The 15,202-nt window shown below is 45.6% G+C and overlaps 1 protein-coding gene across 2 annotated transcripts in view; it reads right to left on the reverse strand.

Moving 5' to 3' along the window:
* Positions 1-15,202, reverse strand: part of LIMS1 (LIM zinc finger domain containing 1) — a 79,233-nt gene that overhangs the window by 49,519 nt on the left and 14,512 nt on the right. The window lies entirely within an intron of this gene.

Consider the following 15,202-nt stretch of genomic DNA (forward strand, 5'->3'; position numbering starts at 1 on the left):
GGAGAGCTGTTCTTGGCTCGATGGGCCCATGATGCCTCGGGCCATCAGGGCAGAGATGCCACTTATAAATGGGCACGAGACCGAGGGGTGGATTTAACCATGGACATTATCTCTCAGGTTATCCACGACTGTGAGACATGTGCTGCCATTAAGCAGGCTAAGAGAGTGAAGCCCCTGTGGTATGGTGGACGCTGGGATAAGTATAAGTACGGGGAGGCCTGGCAGGTTGACTACATCACACTGCCACAGACCCGCCAAGGCAAGCGCTATGTGCTCACCATGGTGGAAGCAACCACAGGGTGGCTGGAGACACACCCAGTGCCTCACGCCACTGCTCGGAACACCATCCTAGGCCTGGAAAAACAAGTGCTGTGGCGACATGGCACCCCAGAACGAATTGAGTCAGATAATGGAACTCATTTCAAAAACAGCTTAGTTGCTACCTGGGCGAGAGAACATGGCATTGAGTGGGTGTATCATATCCCCTACCATGCACCAGCTGCCGGGAAAGTTGAGCGGTGTAATGGACTGTTGAAAACCACTTTGAAGGCGTTGGGTGGAGGGACTTTCAAACACTGGGATCAACACTTAGCAAAGGCTACATGGCTAGTCAACACTAGAGGCTCTGTCAATCGAGCCGGCCCTGCCCAATCAGAACCCCTTCACACTGTAGATGGAGACAAAGTCCCTGTAATACACCTGAGAGGTATGCTAGGGAAAACAGTCTGGATCAACCCTGCCTCAGGCAAAGGCAAACCCATTCGTGGGGTTGTCTTTGCTCAAGGATCTGGTTCCACCTGGTGGGTGATGCAGGAAGATGGAGAGACACGATGTGTACCTCAAGGGGAACTTATCTCTGGGTAAACGACTCATATTACTGTATTTGTAAACACTTAATTATTTGAAAGAAAATTTAAGTTTAATGTAGAGTATCGGCATGGAAGAGAATTTAGGGGTGGATAATGTTGTAGTTTGGGATTATTATGTAAATTCTCTCCCCTGCCACTTAACTGCCCAGGCCAGCGGTTAACAAAAGAAGTAGTTAACTGTGGTCGCTGGGGTGGGGGCAGGTTTGTCTCTTTTGGTTTTTTTTTGGATATTCTCCTCAGTCTTGGCTCGGCGGAACGGGGGAGTGGGGGCTCCAAGGAGGCAGGCTGCCCTGCTGGTTACTGCTGGGGTTTTCCCTGGCTGTCTTGCCGCTGCCTACTTCGGATTACTTTTTCCTGCCGTGCTGCTACCTGCCTTGGATTTGCTGCTGGTTGCTCGTACCTGTCTGCTTCTTGGACGGGGAACACAGGGGAAAGAGACTGAGTCCATCTGAAAGCCCACTGCTCGTCTGTTTCGCTGGAGAGGGACTGAAACTCACCCTGCAGCCAGCCGGCTGTGACAAGGACACTTAAGTATAACCTTTTCTCCCGGAGGAAAACCTGCTGGGTTTTGTTGTTGTTGTTTTTTTTTCCCTCTTATGGTGTTGGGGAAGTGGGTTGCACTAGTCTGTTTACATATATATATATATATATATAGCAGTTATCCTTCTTGTATTAAAATTCCTTTTCTTAAATTTGATAAAGAGTGGTGTGATTATTGAGGAGGAGGCCCCTCCCCTGCTTGTGGGTAAAACATTTTGGTTTTTCCCCTCAAACCCAGACATCAAGGTAAGTGCATTTTGTTCTTGAGGATGAAGACAATCACAACAAACCAGTTGTACAGAATGAGAGGCCTCGGTTGCTACTGCAATGCATGTTATTTCATACATTTTTCGTAAGCCAGTAGTTCCAACTTTTATAGCAAGGCAAGGGGAGTTTATTGATTCATGATAATCGTAAAAAGCTGCAACACTTCACAGAGAATGTGAATAATGTTAAAACAGAACTAGGAAAACAAGCATTACCGCTTCAATTAACACTTTATAGCAAGTTTGAGTAATTCATTAACCAGCCTGGCCTGGCTGCGCCAGGTTTTTCTGTTTTGTTCACTTGGCAGTAGCTGGTTGTATTGTATCACCAACCTGTTTTCCAAGAGAGCCTTGCTAAAAGAAAACTTGTTAACAAAATTATGGCCAATGGGAGGAGGACAAGGTCAGCTGCACAGAGACAACACTAAGCACTGCCAGATCACTGTGTGGTTGCCCAGACCAGGCATTAGGAGAAGTGCAGGGCAGAGTCACACAGTCCAGCCAGGCCCATCAGGTGGGTCCTGACACCAGGGACTCCTGCAGCTGTGGCTCTGCAGGGATGATGAAGCCCCTGAGGTAACAGAGGGAACGCTGGACCGGGGCTACGCATGAAACTAAACTGAGAAGTTGTTCTACAAACAAAAGTGGACTACAGCAGGGAACCATTGGTTCAGAGCCACATGTCCACAGACACACAGTAATTTTCTTTGCGCCTCGAGAAGGCCACCATGAACCAGAACAGCAGAACACAGATAGCCCAGAGCTGCTTCAGGATGCTCAATACTGCAGCTCATGGTCGGGTCGGTGTCCTCTCTGCTTCGGGCAACATGGGTAACCCTCTGCAAGGAGACCTTTGAGGTGCATGCACTGCCAGAAGCTGACGGAGAAGCCAGACAGTCACACCCTGTAGCTGTCTGCCTCGTCACCTCCTGAAATCACCATCCCCAAAGCAAAATAAGCAGAAGGAAACATGTACTCATAGCTCAGCTGTTCCAGTTTGCTGAGGGTGTGTACAGGAGATGGCCAAACTGATGTAGGAGGTTACTGCTAAGCCTAGTTCCTTTTTCAGTCCTTCCACCAAGGCTTCCTTCACCCTTCCCACACATCCCTTCCTCCCTCACCTCCACCCCAGCCACAAGGAGCAGCACCCTCCTTTAGCCTGTCTCCTGCCCTCCTTTAGCCCTCTCCCAGCCTCTCCCAGCTGCTGAAACAGGAGCCTGGGGTGTGGGGGGAGAGCGGTGTTAGTGAAAGCAGCTGTTGCAGAGTGAAGGACCAGTGGGCACCACACTCAGTGCAAGTGAGCAAGGTGCAGGAAGCATCCCTTCATCTCAGCAAACGTGAGATGTTCCCTCAGCATGGGCACCCTCAATCAATTGTGGATACCCCATCCATGGAAGTGTTCAAGGCCAGGCTGGATGGGGCTCTGAGCAACCTGGTCGAACAGAAGGTGTCCCTGCTCATGGCAGGTGGGTTGGAACTAGACAGTCTTTAAGCTCCCTTTCAACCCAAAACATCCTGTGATCCTGTGTGCTGGCACAGAGCATATTCCCTGGCATACACATTCCTCTTTCCAGATGTGCAGCTGCAGTGGGTAACTGAGGGATGGGAAGGAGGGAGGACAGGGGGATAGAGAGGGCAGCCGGTCACGGGCACGGGTGCACTGGAACGGAGAGATCTCTGTGAAGACCCTCTTTACATCCGTATTGGAATTCCTGCCCGACAGCCGGAGGGCATGGACCGGCAGGAGGAGCCTCCGGGCTGCCCGGCGCGGCCCCGCTCGCGTCGGCAGGAGGAGCCGCAGAGCCGCGGTCCGGACGAGCAGGAGGCTCCACACACCCTCCGCAATAGGCTCTGCGTGCCCTGCCCTTTCCTGCCCGCCCCTCATCGCCAGGACGTGAAGGCGAACCTGTTCACAACAAGGAAAGAGGAAAAAAGCCGCCAAAGCCCCTTGCAGTCCTTCCTTTCAGTGTCATCGCAGTGCCCCCAGGCCATCACTGGCTAAGAGCTAATTCACTTAAACCAAAGCTGGACCTCTGACCCAGCCTGGCTCAGGTTCAGGTAAAAAGTCATAACTGTGGCCATTCAAAGAAGAAATTTTTCACTATGATGGCGGTGGAACGGGTTACCCAGAGAGGTGGTAGATGCTCTATAACTAGAAATATTCAAGGGCAGACTGGACAGAGCTCTGAGCAACCTGATAGAGTTGAAGATGTTCCTGCTCATTGTAGGGGGGGGGGTTAGACCAGATAGCCTCTAAAGGTCCCTTCCAACCCAAACCATTCTATGCTTCTATGAAATAGCAGCAACACAAGCAATCTCCTGCTCTCAGTTCACAAGAGGACAGCCACTTCTTTTGTCTTGAACTCACTGCAATATTTAAATACAGCTTTTGACTGCTACACCTGAGACAGACCTGGAGCAATGCCGTGGGATGAGCCAGGCCCCTCACCAAGAAGCGATGGGAAACACTAATTTCACCACTAGGCGAGCTCTCCTTGCTGACTGTCCTCTCCCGGGCCCAGAGGCGGGATGAGTGGAGCAGGAGCAGCCTGCGGGGACCCAAGTGCCGGGCACAAGCACATGGCAAACCTGGCACTGCGGAACTGGAGTTGCAGGAACTGATTGGAGGAAGCGTTTGATGTTGGGAGCCGTCAAAAGCTTCCCCTCCTCTAACATGCTTCGGAATAACAGGAGAAAGGCTTGGCCTTTCCACAAGAGTACTGCTGTAAGAAGTAAAAGCAGTATTTCTCCTGGTTAGCAGTTAAACAATGGAATTTGCTCCAAACCCAATAAACACTACTTGATGGTTACTTCCTGAATCCCAAACACATTAATGTTCATCCACTTTGAGCTTGCCCATGGTCTCCTGGTCACTTAAAATTTCATCTGGAGAGTCCAAAGCCACACTGACCAGATCCTAACCCCAGGATCCCCATGGCCAGAGAGAAGATATCATCCCTGCCATTCTGCCCAGCCTCCTCCTCTGCAGTGCCTGTGATGGAGGAAGCCAAACATATTGTCCAGCACAGCTGGGAGGTTCCTTGCAGGCTGTATGAAGTGCAGGGAGATAGAATCATAGAATCGATTGGGCTGGAAAAGACCTCCGAGATCACTGAGTCCAACCCTTGGTCCAACTCCAGTCCGTTTATTAGATCATGGCACTCAGTGCCACATCCAATCTCAGTTTGAAAACCTCCAGGGATGGTGAATCCACCACCTCTCTGGGCAGCCCATTCCAATGCCTGATTACTCTCTCTGCAAAGAATTTTTTTCTGATATCCAACTTAAATTTCCCCTGGCAGAGCTTGAGCCTGTGCCCCCTTGTCCTATTGCTGAGTGCCTGGGAGAAGAGACCAGCCCCCACCTGGCTATAACTTCCCTTCAGGTAGTTATAGACAGTGATGAAGTCACCTCTGAGCCTCCTCTTCTCCAGGCTAAACAACCCCAGCTCCCTCAGCCTCTCCCCATAGGGCTTGTGCTCCAGTCCCTTCACCAGCCTTGTAGCTCTTCTCTGGACCCGCTCCAGCCCCTCAATATCCTTTTTGAACTGAGGGGCCCAGAACTGAACACAATACTCAAGGTGTGGCCTCACCAACGCAGAGTACAGGGGAAGGATCACTGCCCTGGTCCTGCTGGCCATGCTATTTTTGATACAGGCCAGGATCCCGTTGGCCTTCTTGGCCACCTGGGCACACTGTTGGCTCATGTTGAGCTTCCTGTCAATTAGTACCCCAAGGTCCCTTTCTGCCTGGCTGCTCTCCAGCCACTCTGTGCCCAGCCTGTAGCGCTGCAGGGGGTTGTTGTGGCCAAAGTGCAGGACCCAGCACACACCCTCTGCACAGATAGCACAGCTGTGGGCACTTCTGATGCCAAACTGACACACATTTATCAAAGATATGTCAGCACATGGGTCTCACTTCAGGACCTCTGGTTTCACCTACCTATGCTGCTCTACCCATCTGCTTTCTGGCAGAAGGGCACACACAAAGTGGAAACGTTGCTTTGTAGAAAAAAGTGATTCTAACTCCTGGGTAGGGCTATCATATTCCTCCTATTTCACTTACAGAGACTACAAATGCACTGAGTCACCATCAAAACAGATTTGCTATCCATGGATACAACACTGTTCCTAGATTTCAGTAAAGCAGCATGCACTAGCCAGTGGCTGCTGAACTCTTTTCAATCTTCAAGTGCTTTGTTGCTTTAACAAGGCCTCTTTGTTATCCTCCTCTGTCAGGACATCAGCTACACAGTCTCTTTAAAATAATCTAGGTCGAACCTTCTTTACATTTTGCACACAGCATTTCCAAAATAAGATCTGTTTTAATCTGCAGGCACATTATAAGACATGATCAATACATACTCCAAATGGCGCAGCCCATGGCCATTTGAATTCTCCTTGTGAGTACAACTTCTTACACTTCTCTTTGTGAAATTTCAGCTTCTTGATCATGGAGCCTCTCTCCAGTCTGTCACTATCATTTTTAATTCATCTCCTGTACCCCTAGAGGTTCAAGGACATCCACAAAGCCAACTTTGACCTGCAGCATCCAGGTCACTGATAACAGTTATTGAATGCAAGAAGCAAAGGAGGGAACTCCCATAAGGTGCTGTCAGGCAGATCCTGCTAAGAGGGAGGTCCTGTTGATGGCTCTGTCAAAACTAGAATTCTTGCCCAAATGCTTTTTTCAAGTAGCTGCACACCTCCCTTCCAGCAATTTCACCTAGACTGTTATTTCCAAACTGCTATGTGCTTCTCTTGAACAAGGTCAACAGCAATGAAACTAAGCATTGATTCCAAACTAACACACCTTCCAAGGGATGATGAAGGAATGGGAAGAGGTACTAGAAGCACTTCTGTGAATGGTCTAGGAGAGCCACAAACCATCAGCAAGAACAGATACATGGAGGAAGAGAATTTGCAAAGCTTGTGCTCCAACAAAGTTAATCAACATGGTTCTAATTCTAAAGCTTTTTTTCTTTTGTTTGCTTATGAAATTTTGTGCGACACAGCACCAGGAGATACACCTCATTTATTCTCTCCTTTCTGTTTATGAGGCATGCTCATCTACCAGAGCTGGAAAATTGGCTGCTTTGAAACAATCTGTTCCTAGAAATCCATGGGGCTTTTCTAATGCTGTATTATTTAGTAAATGTTTGTATATTGCCTGTTAGTTGCATTCATGCCTTGCTAGAGTTCAAAGTTAGGCTTTAATTCTCCAGCAGCCTATTTTTGCCACCATTTTCAAATACAAATACTGTGGTCACTCTTCTGCATGTCTTCTGGGGCCTCTTACACGAGCTCTGAGAAAGCATCCCTAATAGGCACCACAGCAGTCTCTGACCCATTCAGTACTACTCCTGGCACCATGTGCAGAGTATTAAGCCAAAACATTACAGAAACTGTATCACACTATATTTGACACTAATGTTAACAAAAGCATTCTTCCTCACCATTATTAATGCATATTATTATCTTTAAGGATTAAACAGGAACGGTGACAGCTGGAGGAAAATAAACAACATGCAAACAGGAAGGTTATGCTTGTGGGGTGGTACAAAAGGACCAAAAAGAGAAATCTCCCGTGAGAAATTCTTTACACATTTCAGCCTGGATCTGGCTCCATTCACCTCCAGGGTTTCATTAATGTTCTCCCTTGTCCCTGGGGTTATGTGAAAGAGGAAATGAGATAACGCCCAACCCGTCCAAATCGTCCAAATCGTTCCAGCCCTTTGAACAGCACTCAGCAGTCACACACTGACTAACACCCTTGGTAGCTGCTTTCCTCACAAGCTCAGTGGCAGGGGCCCAGGGATCTCCCTCTCAGGCACATTGCCATCGACCTGGGGCCAGCTGGCTCCCGCTGGCTGTCCTACCTCCCTCCTGTCTCACCTCCTTTCCTTTTGCTCTTCACAATTTCACCTATCAGGACTCAAGGATCTAATTTATTTCTTTTCCCCTCTCCTCCCAGTGATACCAAATAATTTGTACCTGCCAGTGTCTCACCAGGGCACTTCAAGGGCTTGCTCTGCTCCCCAGCCTTCACAAGATGATGGCAGCAGCTTGGCTTGTGAAGGAAGCACAGGCGCCTACGGCATTAGTGGGCATTAACTTTGTCTTTAAATCTCAGAGCCATCTCAGGATCCTCTGGATGAAGGATCAGCCAAGGTAATGCCTGTCTGGATTTGCCCACCTGGTCAAGGCTGGACCACAGAGCAGAAGGGAGAGCTGGGGCATACACACCTGCCCCAACCTGAGTGAAAACTCAGGAAAAAACTACTTGCTGCAAAGACAGTATTTCTTTCAAGTACGATTTACTTGATGCTAAGAGTAACAAGCTGCAAGAATATGTTATCTGTGGCAATCCTTCATGCAGCTATGAACTCCTGAGATACTGAACAATTGTAGCATTAAAAAAAAAGTCATGAACAAGTTTTACTTTGAAGAACATTACTACAGGAATATATTCAGGCAGAAGTAGAGGGAAAAACAAGTTATTACATACCACACTAGTGAAGATGAGCTCAGCGAAACAGCTTAATTGTTTGGAGGGAAAAATACAGTGAGTCACCCTTCAAAATTTCAAGTGTCCTCAGTACATTCTCTTACAAGACTGCAAAGTACTTTAAAAACATCATTTTATTCAGAAAGATAGTGCAGGCTCTTAGATTCAAATACCCTACCCACAAATAAGTATTTTGAGTATTGGACTTCCTTCATATTATCAGCTGGGTCATCAGTTTGAATAAATCTGTGTTTCAACATGAAACTGCCTTCAAGTTTTTTATTACATCCTGGTTGACCTATTTGTATACTGTTCAAAAGCAGAAATTATTACCATGTATGTGTAACACTGAAAACTACTGTTCTCACCATTTGCCCTCCCACCTCACCCAATATTGCTGCTTTCCTCTCCCACCCTATTCTGGGAGACAGAGAAAAGGATGAGTTCAAAGACTTGTACAACATTTCATCTTCTCCAAGCAGAGGGATTTTCTAAGCAACTAGAAATGCAACCTTGCTTTCTGAAGGTCATAACAGCTTGAAGTACTTCTACTCACAGACAGCCCTTCCTAGTCCGTATGTCTATCTTGTATGTCAGTGTAGCAACCCTCAAGAACCACCCCACCTCTTCAGGTCAAAAGCAGTGAGGTCATGGATTTGCAGAAATCATCCCTGTATATCACACAGCTGCCTTTCTGTCACTGAAGTGGATTGCCAGTTCCTGCACACCCTCCCCTCCTCCCTCAACATGTGGCTTCTCCAGGGACTTTCCATACCAGTACTTTTACAGTAGCACAGCAGGAACTGCGTGCAGCAACTTAGAAGCAGAAGTGCATGCTCTCTTCTCTACTTAAGCTGGTAAGGAGCAAAAAGAAACTCTTCAGAACAGAAAACCAAAACAACTTATCGTTGTAATTGTTCACCATGAAAGTCTTGTGTTTGACCTTATAAGCATAAACTTTGGCATAATTACTAGCAGGAATTGCAAAGAATGCCAGTTTGTAGAAAGTCAGTACACATATTGCACTTATTTTAAATCTCCTGCAATTAATTCTGCTTTATGTGACAGTAGCTATGCAATAACCTTCCAAGCCAACACCACCATTTTATTCTTTTTTCCCCCTGAAAAACAGGGACACCTTACAGCAAAGCAGAACAGTAATATATCTACAGGATAAACAAAGGTACTACTCCATTCTGCTGGCTGTAACAAATCATTACGTGGAAACAAAAATTATTCATTATAAATCATGTTCAATTATCCTACTTCTTAGTACTGAATAATCAATTATAATTAATTAATTTAACATCAACACTTTTGCTTGCAATTCCACCTGTGGAATAGTAAACACGCTGTAGTCCCAGAATTGTATTCCTCTTGCAGTTTTACCTTATTTTTTTGCTTATTTGAGGTAGGAAGAAGGAGGTGTCAAGGAAGAGACCCATTCCTCAGATGACTAACTTCTTTACCACCTATCAGTGCTCCATTGGCTCCTTCCCTCTACTATGTATGAGTCTGACTCCATAGTGTTTGAGCATCTCATGGTCCTTAAACTATTAGTCCTCAAGCACTCCTGTAAGACAGGGAGATGGTGTGGGCTTAGATGGCAGCCCTGGAGCTGGAACAGAGGCAACACCACTTGTCAAACATCCAGAAGCAGGAGATGGTACAGCACAGGGGACCAAATCCTGCTCTGTGTTTGCATCCTCACCTCTGACCACAGGGAGTCTGGACACAGGCTCTAGCAGAAAGGCTGCTTAGTTAAAAAGAAAGGGGAAAAAATGGAATAGTTTAACTAAAACAAAAGAAAGGATTTCAGGGTGCTCAGGCTCATGAGCAAAGCACTCATTAGCAGTACAGTCCCACCTCAGAGCTGGAGTTACAGTCAGTTTGCTGGCCAGGCTGAGGGTCTCCAGCATTTAAGAGCCAGCTCTGAAAGTGCTGGCTGGGGATGCAACTAGACAGGGGATGTCCATCTGTGGTGGCCATTAGCACAAATCCTTGTTCATAACTCCAAATGGGGTGAAGTTGCAGGTTCACCTGAAGATTGTTCAGCTGCTACCAGGGCACGTCCACACTTCTGCAGCCCACCAGAGGCCACCCTCCAAAGCCTCTTGGCAGGTCCTAGATTTTCATTTTTAGAGAGGGCAGGGAAGCATTTCTCTAAGAGAAAAGGAGCAGCAGGAAGGAAGGAATCCAGGCCTGGAGGCACGGTGGGGCGGAGCAGTGGAAATGCCGCCTGAACCGTCCTCGGTAAATGGGGCATCAGAGACAGCCATTTCACTTGAGGAGAAGAAAACTGTTCTTTTGCCTGCACTGGGAAACCAGCCAGCTCCATTCAAATCTAAGGGAAGGGATCGCATGGATGCATTTAAATTAATTGCACTGGAGAGGCAGGCTGCAAGCAGGCTTGCCTTCCAGCCAGACTCCTTCATTTAAGTCTTCTGTTGGAGAAGAGGTAGTGTATTCAGCCAAATTACCTGGAGGACTCATTTCATTACACAGTGTCTGAAAGCTGGGAGGAGGCTGTATTTGCAAAAGGTTGAATTTAGCAGGGCCATAATCTGGTGGCAAATAAGGGGAAAAAAGAAAAATGATTTTCCATCTGCTAGAGCAGAGGTCTCCAAATTATTTTAAATGTGTACTTCTACCAGTAAAAAATTTTAAGCTTGTATCCCAATATATGTACATTTATTTATTTATAAATTATGTACATGTAATTGCTACATCCCACAAGGAGACTGCAGGGGTTGAAGAGCCAGTTCCATTGAGTCTCACCTGCTCTCTGCTATCGGCCCATCATGCAGGCTCTTATGCCAGTACCACCATCAAAGACTCCAGGGCAACTTTCAGGTAGCATGAGTCTCAGGAAGGAAAAAGAAAACAAAAATAAGCATAACCAAAAGGAAAAGAGCACAAGGCTTCTTTGGAGCAACAGGGTGTGGTATTTCTCAGAATTCTTTTTCCCTTAAAAGTAAGTTTTAAACCCTCTGTGAACACACACCCTTCATAAAAGAATGTGAAGAAGGAGCATTCACAGAGATCCTAAAAGCAATCTATGAAGTGTGTTATGCGTATAAATCATCACATTCAGATAAAGAATTACCCTTAACAAACAGTTAAAAACAGAGGTCTGAAGTCAGTATTAATCTGCAGTGGTTTTTTGGCATGTCATTTGTGCCTTCTCTGACAAGAGGTATTCCCATTTCAACTTCTATTTACTTCTAACTGCTATGAAAATAGCAAGTTACGGAGTCATGAAGCACATTAAACACTCAGCATAGAAAGAAAAAAAGGATTGACATCAGGTGTGAGGTACAGGTTGTTTTTATTTGTGTGGAAAATAAGGCAAACATAGAAGAATAAGGGCAGTAACAGAACTAGTATTAAAGTTATATACTTATTTTTTCCCTTAATTAATTCCCTTATGGTAAGTTACACATTTATAATAATCATAGGAATAGGTAAGGAAAATATAAGTCCTAGACAGAAATATGGTTTAACCTGGGACTTGCCTAGACGCTCAAAACTTATGAACTCATTTCAAAATACTGCTGCCATACAGCTCAAAAAAATCCAATGTACATATTTCAGAATAACCATCGATATCCTAATTTGAACATAAGATTTAGCAGAAGAAATGGAAACCCCCAGATGTTGTGCCTAGCAAAAAATAAACATGAATTCTGTGAAAGAGATATTCCAATAACAGAAGGAAGAAGCAAAATTTACCTTCATGCTTTCTAACTAATACAGAACTGCAAGGATGCCAAGTTATTCTGAACACAGCCCATAACAGAATACATTCAGGACAGCAAAAAAGTGCCAGTCCAAAGCATCTTTATTTTGCTACCATTTTTAGATCATAGCAAAGCCAGTAACATGAATTACCCATCGTGATGCATGAAGAGAGTACTACATTAATTTTTAAAAAGTTACTTTGCCTGTCTGTTAGACCCCTTTTGTGGTAGCTCTGATGTGCTACTAAAAAAAACGAGGCATCAGTCCAAAGTAAAGAGTAAGCCTGAGGAGAAAAAAAAGAAAGGTCTTTGAATGTTACTCAAAAAAAATTATTTTGACAGAAAGACAAAGAGGAAGAAAAGCATTTTCATCTGAAAACTCAAATGGAAAAACAATTTGAGTTCCCTCAACTTCAGTTGAAAAAATACAGAGGAAGCTTTTATTTAAAAAAAAAAAAACAAAACACAAAAAACCCCCAAGACACTCCCCCTGTTCCCCTCCCCACCAAAAATCCCTACAAAAAAACCAAAACGAACCCAAGTCAAACCCATGCTCAGCAGCCACAAACTTGGCCATGGCAGTCCAGCTCCTCGCATTCCTGCACCTCTCCCATGTGCCTGACCCCCCACCTTGCCCCAGGTACCACCTTGTCGCTTCCAGGGCATTATGGCTCTGCCATACTGTGACCTGTGAGCAGGAGAAAACCTGCTTTTCACCTTTTTTAATTCTCCCATGATTATGAACATAAAACCCAGAAAGAGACAGTCAGCCAGACCGTGGCCTAAGGAACCCACTATTTAATGCTGGTGTCTGCGACAACTTAGAGATTTACAACCCTCCAAGTTCCACCTGAACATGAGGAAGAATTTCTTTATGTTAAGGGTGGCAGAGCACTGGAACAGACTGCCCTGGGAGGTCATGGAGTCCACCTCTCCAGAGACATTCAAAACGTACCTGGACACATTCCTGTGTCACCTGCTCTGGGTGACCCTGCCTTGGTAGGGGGGTTGGACTGAATGATCTCCAGGAGTCCCTTCCAACCCTAACAATTCTGTGACTCAAGGGACATATTTTCCACTAATTTTGATTATGTAAGAACTTCAAAATACTGGGCATTTACAGAAAGGTGAAAAGACACCAGCCATCCTAAATGCTTAAAATGAAACAAAAAGAGAAAACCAAGAAAAAACGCAGGTAAAAACAAGAATTAAGTGAAAGATGTGATGTGGGGCATGTACTCAACTAATTTCAAACCTAATCTTTCAGGCTGGGCCCCTGGCTGCTCTTCTGAGCCATTTCAAATTACTTAAAACTTCTTGCAGTCACTGTGGATGAAGCAGTTCAGATGGGATTTGCAGGAGCCTGTACAGGGAGTCTTCTGACCACTGCAGGAAGAAGGGACAGCAGCAATAGGCAGGGACAGCTTGGGTAGAAAAAGCTGATACAGTAAGAGAGGACTTCAGATCATGCACCGTGGGAGGGGGGGGAAGGCAATCACCAGCCACAGCCTGTAATGGGAAACAATGAAGTCTCATCCTGAAAAACCCAACATTCCACTAAGTCCCAGGATGTTCCAGATTTATTTGTGGTCAGCAGTAGATGCTTGAAAAGAAAGCAGAGAATTCCAGTAAATGGATTCAAGACAGTAATAAAGCCACAGAAGATGATATACACTAGTATTTTATGAAATACATTATATGAAATGAAAGTGAGACCAATGAGCAACATCAGCAATGTTGCTTGCTTTGGGAAAGCAAAGGCTTCCTTTGTTTGCTGGTTGTATGTTTTTGCTTTTAAGCTTTCTTTTTCCCAAACAAACAAGAACAAAATTTGTACACCATTCCTGGCCTGCTCTCTGACCTTCAGCAAGCTGCCCTCCCCTTGAAACCCTAGTTCAGAGACAAACCTTATGCACAGCCCATTTCACAGCCTCTCAGATGGACTCAAAGCTGCTGCATGATGTGGATTGGTCACTAGAAACTCTCCTACCCAGATAAAATATTTAAAAAAAAAATATTGGCAGGTGACTTGTCCTACTATAAAACCTACTAACATGAAGTTATCTTCAGTATTTAAACAATTAGCATAAATTCCGTGCTGTGTGCTCTGCCCAATTGTACACAGACATCATTTATGGCTGTGTTTGACCATGTTTGTCTCACCAAGTGCATTGTACATGGGTGTACACCTAGCCCAGAGCTGCACTTAACTTACACGTGTGCCCCTGAACACCACCAACAATTTTTTCTTTTACAAACTGGGATAGGAATCAGAGGTCCTTACAGCATAAATGAAATCTGTCAGTACCGTTAACTGGAATAAAACATATCTAAAAACGCTAGCCCGTACTCTTATGGCAATGACTACAATGTCAAGGCCATATGCAAGATACTCTAGAAATTTAAGTCTGGATTCACACAAGGATGATACAATGAAAAAATAATCTTTCATAGAATCATAGAATCAGTTGGGTTAGAAGAGACCTCTGAGATCATCAAGTCCAACCCTTAATCCAGCCCCACTTTGATTGCTCAATCATGGCACTCAGTGCCACGTCCAGTCTCACCTTAAAAACCTCCAGGGTCGGAGAATCCACCACCTCCCTGGGCAGGCCATTCCAATACCTGACCACTCTCTCTGTAAAGAACTTCTTCCTGATATCCAACCTAAACCTCCCCTGGCAGAGCTTAAGCCCCATGTGCTCTTGTCCTACTGTTGGTTGCCTGAGAGAAGAGACCAATTCCCACTTGCCTACAACATCCTTTCAGGTAGTTGTAGAGAGTGATAAGGTCACCTCTGAGCCTCCTCTTTTCCAGGCTAAACAAACCCTTCCTGAATAAAAAATTTAAAGGACAGATAACTTGTAACATATATGAAGCCCCACAGTCATCTTTCACTCTGTAGTAGTGCTCAGGAAGAGACTGAGATCTGGCATCCTTCCAGAAGAGCATCAGGAAGCTCCTGGGTTTCCACCCAACCCTCTGGCCAGTGATGATGGTAAAACACTGACCAACATACTGACTCTGAGCTGGTCAACTAATTTTTTGGAAGATTTTTTCTTCCTCTGCTCCCACAGCTAAACCTTGCTGCTGCCACCATGCCTGTGAGGCTGGACAGCAAGAGGAGCAAAATGCAGAGGCTGGACCTACCACTGCACTTTTTGAAGCAGCAGGACTAAGCTAAGAGCAGATATCAACATGGATCAAGGCACTTCATTGCCCTGCTTGTGGCCACAAAACAGGCCAGGGGAAGGGAAACCTTTCTAAAATCCCCTTTCAGC

This window comes from Pithys albifrons, chromosome 1 (assembly GCF_047495875.1).
Source record: "Pithys albifrons albifrons isolate INPA30051 chromosome 1, PitAlb_v1, whole genome shotgun sequence".
Lineage (NCBI taxonomy): Eukaryota > Metazoa > Chordata > Aves > Passeriformes > Thamnophilidae > Pithys > Pithys albifrons.